Source organism: Euprymna scolopes, chromosome 5, assembly GCF_053919585.1.
Source record: "Euprymna scolopes isolate OS-2025 chromosome 5, ASM5391958v1, whole genome shotgun sequence".
In the NCBI taxonomy this organism is placed as follows: domain Eukaryota; kingdom Metazoa; phylum Mollusca; class Cephalopoda; order Sepiida; family Sepiolidae; genus Euprymna; species Euprymna scolopes.
Window position 1 is genome coordinate 65,448,532 of NC_136486.1, and position 6,375 is coordinate 65,454,906.

A 6,375-nucleotide genomic window follows, 5' to 3' on the forward strand; every position below is an offset into this window, starting at 1 on the left:
TAAAAAGTTTTAAAAAGATGTGAACCGACCGACCGCTTCTCTGAAAAAAAACCTTTTGTAGACATACAGAAAGAGGGAACACACATACATACATACATTTTCGCTTTTATATTTATAGATGTGTATTTAATCTAATTTATTTTCAATTATTAATACTTGAAGACTGGTACGTTTACAATTGAAAGTAAGCTTATTTAAGCTATGAGAGTTATGTCCCTTTCAGGCTATGAATGTTACTTCGTGTTTGATTTTCATAAATCAAGATGGGTGTATTTTATGCTTCCTTACATCCAATATGAGCTCATTCTTCGTAACAACTTCGTATACTCTGAGTATTTAAAATAGTATGTGACAAATCCCACTGCCATGCAATATGTTTCGCCCGGAGATGCTGGGTATATGCAACTAGTATTAGTTTAAAACTGTTACACAACATCGATAAATAAGCTGGAATCTTTTTAAGACCAAAAGTGGAAAAAGTAAGACATATAATAAGTTGCCGCTGACCAGCAGAATATAATTTGACACAAAATACACTTAGTACGAAATAACGATCTCTGTAAAACAAGGCTGGCCAAGAAATCTCGTATCTCTCGTTACATTAGAACAGTTGGTAATAGATAATGCCTTATCTTAAAAACAACGAGCTCCGTTATGTAGTTACACAACAGATGTACACAAATGACGCTCGGAATGTCTCTTTTTAATTATTTTATCTTTGATCTAGTAATTGTTTTGTATTCTACAAATATTAGGTTGGTTAAAAAATAATGTCGTTATTTGACGGTCAATTTATATATAAAAAAAAATTTGCACCAACCTTATATGTATAATCATGCGTTTCTCAAGCAAAAAAAAAACACTCTCATCAATTATCAAAAGTCCGACATTTATGTTTTTATCACGTGCATGTCGTCATTTTTTTTATAAGAAAAGGATATGCTTTAAGGCGATTGTGTTCAAACTAAACTAGAAATAGACACAGCTAAGTTAAATAAGATTAGTAACCAGAACCTCGTACTATCATAAAAATGAAAATATTACAGCTGCACTACTATTGGTGTTTACTAGGGAACCTACCCTCAAGTGTCTGCGAGGACGCTGGAATTGTTTCAAGATCATGGGCTATCAACAAGTACATTGTAATCGTCTATAATATATGTATGTATGTATGCATGTATATATGTATTTTTCGCAAAAACTTTCGACAGGGGCGACAGATTTTCATGAGATGGATATTATTTTGAAGTCGACAAATATAAAAAAAATAGCAAAAGCATTAATTCCTCCATCGTTAACTGGTCAATTTTCAAAAGGAGGTGTCGCTTTTTGCGGTGATATTTTCGAAAGTCATCGCCTCTTTTCGATTGTCTAGTAGTAATTCAAACCTACGTCACTACTTGTTCGGCGATGGGCGCAATAGCTACCGCGTCACGTTATCTTTTCACTTTATTTTCCGCCTCTCGTCACGGGCTCGAACTTGCCTGCCTACTACCACATTTTCTTTTTGCTCAACACACACCTAAAATCACTCGAGCAACGTCGGCCACCCAAGCTGATATAGAAATATATCTTCGCTGATATTTAAAGAGATAATTACCGTTCTTTATAACACATCATCGATAAACGGGTTATGAGAGAATGCCACCTAAATATTAAAAAAAAAATAAATAGAACGGAGAATACTAGGAATACAGTATCTATGACATACATGTGACACTTTTTGAGTTTATCAGCTTATTAGAATTAGTATAAACTTGCGTGATAAGTTAAAGTCAATATAAAATAATTTGATTAAATATAATTTTCTTACTAAAATAAGACATTCGTTAATCAATTTCAATTTCTCTTAAAGGTTCGGTATGTGGCAGCTTATTTAAATACTTATTTTCTACCTAGAAAATCATATAAATGTAATAACTAAAATATAAAATATATTTTACTTTTTTATTTATTAACCCTCATTTTATTCGCATATTGTACTTTCTCAGATAACTATGCTTATCTTGAGTGTTATTGTCTCATATATATATATATATATATATATATATATATATATATATATATATATATATATATAGATAGATAGATAGATAGATAGATAGATAAGATACTTAATCCAGAACATCAATCTTGCGACGGCAATCTTCTGTGAAGATTCTGCAATCATATATATATATATATATATATATATACAAGGTAAACTCTCAAGTTTTGCCTTTTTTAAAATGAAAAGAATAAAAGACTTCACAGTTTGTGTAACTTATATTATAATTATCAATAGAATGAAAGAAATGGAAATCGGATAGCATGTATAGATGAATAAGGTTTATAGTACATAGTCTCCAGTTTAGTTTGCGTTATGGTATTCCTAACAACCTGTACGACATTTGGCCTGGCGTTATTATGAAGATAAAGTATACCACTGGCGATTCACAAGTGCGGACTCATTTTAAACATGTTGCAATCGCTACGAGTAGAAGTGTTCAGTATTCGTTTCGCGCTTTAGTAGAAGTTCATAATAGATCACTAGATAATCTGTCTACCTTACGCAATGCATATTTTTTATGGGTGCATAGGCAGCCTTGAGGTTTGAGGGGGAATATCCTAAGGAGACAACCAATGTCTAGAACGTTTGGTATCTTCTTACAGAACCCAATTTTTGTCATTGGTAAGCACTCGATTGAATAAGGATGCGGTACAATAGAGAGAAAGCAAAGAGCCCCGAACGAGATGTCTAGACATCTCCATCCTTCCCACATCTGTCCTGTTTATGACTGGTGACCGGTTACAATGCGTGTGTTTCTTTTAATGGCTGGTATTCTTACTTCTGTCTGACCTAATTCAAAAAGAATTACCGTATGCATTTCTTATATATTCCAAATTCATTCATGGTCAAAGATTTAAGGTCACCTAGTAAATATTACTAACTATTATTACAATATATATATGTCTATATCAATATATATATATATATATATATATATATATATATATATATAGAGAGAGAGAGAGAGAGAGAGAGAGAGAGTGAGAGAGAGGGCGGGAGAGAGAATACATTATTTATAATTCCAAATCATAATACCTTTTTTGTGCTTATAAATTGCTACGCATTTATGTTTATTCTTAACTTTAGAAATAGAAGATTGTAATCATTAAGATTAATTAGTGACAAAACTGACACGAGATGATGAAATCACCATTTAAATTCCTGATTCCTAATTAATAAACGTTTCGTAATTTTTTTAAAATTTTTACAATTCCTATATTATTTAAAATTATCCGTCAGGAGAATAATACTTATCCCATATCGAGGACAATTAATTCTCCGAAGAGAGCAGTGCTTCATGAATTACACATAGCTATCATACGTATATATCATTTAGATAATAACCGGAATCCATTGCCTGATTATGATTACATATCATGTCTCAAATTTAAGGCTGGAGCCGATGAGGTCTTTCGAAAAAAAAATCAGAAAATATTGTTAAATTGATATCGAAAAGGATATGGATAAAATCATTGCAAAACGGATTAATTTAGACGTGCAAATATAAGTTTTACACGTGCTATGGCCTATTAAATGTATCTACAAGACGACTGTAATTTGGAGAATATTTGTCGGTATAATATTTTTTGTTTAAAATTCACAGAAATCGTAGGTATCTATATTTACACAAAGAGCGCACATTTTGTATTACTCTCTTTGTAATAATTTAAAATATTTATCACTAAATATTTTGAATTATGTCTATCAGATGAGCTCAAATCCAGTAGTGATCAGTTAATTAGTTAAAAACAAAATCATATATATGAACGGCGAAGGGTCCCGCTAAGAATCATAAAAAAGGCTCGAACAACAGAGTTAGGTATATGAAATTGACACAAAACAAAGTTGTCTGCATTTTGCGACTGTTAAGTAAGATAGACTATAGTCTCGTGTTGGATTATGATAATTCCGCAGGAGAATGTTACACTCGGGGATATCATAAAGATTAGAATAGTCCATTTTATAACTTAAACAAATAAGCATAAATAATTTCATAACGATACAATTTTTTATAATTATCAATTAATGCTTTTTACTGTATAGGAGGAAAATATAAATATTCATGCAGGTAATTATTACTAATATTATTATTAATAACTACTTTACAGTGTGATAATCAGTTTCTACTTTTATGTTCATACCAAAATCATGAACTCATAATACATATAATAACACACAGGGATTTCATATAAACTATATTAAATATCATTTATTATGGCGTCTAATAAAATATCTCTGGCATTATTATGACACTCATATACTCTGGCAGACCTGTGGTAATTCCATGGCGAACTCATTCATATTTAATATATTGATGTTGGTATTCTGTAGATGTTCAGCGTAAACAGACGCTCTGATGTTATTGTAGCTCTTTTGCAAAAGTATGTATCTAAGCTAGCAGAGACGCCCGAGTAGTAAAGTACGCTTTAATAGGATATTTTAATTCTTGCAGATTTCGGATATATCATTATAGAGTTAAGGTTCTATAGAGCTGTAGACATAATAAAGTTGCGATTTCCATAAAATATATATCCATATGACTTGAGTGCATCAGTTTTAATTTAAAGCGAAACAAAAACTTATGAAAAAAATATATGTATATATGTATTTTTTATTTTAAATTATAAGTAGTAATTCATTTTATATTTTCAATGTTTCTTTTCATTATTATTTCATGTTAATTATTTGTTTTTTCTTTCAGAATGGCATGATTGCTGCAAGTGCTTAACAAATCACATCCATTTAATCAAGTATCGACAGCTAAGCACTTAAGGAAAAATGATTTATGATAAAACTGCCGTTCAATTAAATTATCCAATGTTTAATAAATGTGTCGACACATGTATTTCCATAGTTTAAGTAATAAAGTTATTTTTGCTTTGTATGGTTTAAACAATTTTAAATGTGCATTTTACTTTGCTTCCATTGATTGTTTATTCAATCTTAATTGCCTGTGATCTTTTATTGTTTTATTAAACTGTAGTTCTTTTTACTCGATGTAAAATTGTAAGCCAATCTTGTAATATGTTGGAGCAGACACATAAAATAGAATAATATGCATGTATATTAATTCTACCTATTTTATATATACCTTTCAAACGTTTTCGTCATTCAGTTCATTTTCTATCAGTTCTATATGTCATTATCAACTAAACACAAACGATTAGTTTATAATGAAAAATGGTCGACAAGAATCGTATAAAAACAGGTAACAATTATAATTGAAATAAGAGTAATTGAATTGAATTACAGTTTATTTCCTGATAGTGTCATTTATCTGTATGCGTATAAAAGTGAGAAGGTGCCTGTGAATTAGGACTACTCTAAACCTAAATGCCCAACGAATGTTTTAATATGCAGACTTGAAATCTGATATATAGTATTGTAGGGCATTCATACACGTGAAAAACATTTTAATCGGTTTGATACTAAAACTAGGCGATTAATCGGTACTTCAGGCTGTTCGGATTTTTATCTGTTTGACAACTGTTTCACGACTGCGTATGCTATAAGCGTTCATATGGCAGCCTATTTATATCACTTGTTAATTATTGTATCGGATTGACCTAATGATTATCGTACTTGAGTCCCTGTCTTTAGGTTTGGTTTCGATCTCAGCTCGAGCATTTTTACATTGCAAGAAGTTAACTGTTTGCAATAATACTACACTCGCATGCACATGTGTCGGTTTCTTTCCGTTTTTACATAATTTTTTAAGGAATTTAATTTTATGTTTAATACTAACAGTATTTCTGTTTATCATTAAACTGTACGAAGACAAAACTAATTATTTATAGAGATGTAAGTGGTAATCCAGCACCCAGGCAATACCGGGCACATCTGCTAGTAAACAGTATTTTTGTTATTGCATTTCATCAGACAATTGCTGCTTCCAGTTACCCAGTATTTCAACTTTTCTCGTGTATAATTAAACTTGGAAAACTTCATGCAGTTGTTAAATAGTCCATATGGACTTGAAAAATTGTAGCTGATGTGTATCTCGCGTAGACATAGCATCACTAAACTAGCATATCTGCCTGCTTTTTTAACTTGAAATGTTTGAATCCGTTTTTACTGGAAACCGTTTGAGAAACATTGCAGATGATGTTACATAGTAAAGTGATCGTTGTTGAATCAATATTTCGAAAGCTACGCATGAGGAGTGTAGCCTGTTCATATTGACAATCCGACCAGGGATACTGTGGTACTGTAAAAATTCTTTAAAATTTTCCTATCCCATTGAAGAAGGCTCTAACCAACTGAGATAAGACGACATATACGAAATTAGGTCATTTTTTTATCTTTAAACTAAATCAGGTTCGATG

The 6,375-nt window shown here is 31.0% G+C and overlaps 1 long non-coding RNA gene across 6 annotated transcripts in view; it reads left to right on the top strand.

The window, feature by feature from the left end:
* Nucleotides 1–4,953, top strand: part of LOC145276823 (uncharacterized) — a 102,361-nt gene extending 97,408 nt beyond the window's left edge. For all 6 annotated transcript variants that reach the window (XR_013868033.1, XR_013868032.1, XR_013868031.1 and 3 more), the window contains one exon: nt 4,752–4,953. This is a non-coding gene — a long non-coding RNA (uncharacterized LOC145276823). The remainder of the gene's footprint in view (nt 1–4,751) is intronic.
* The last annotated feature ends 1,422 nt before the right edge of the window (nt 4,954–6,375 follow it).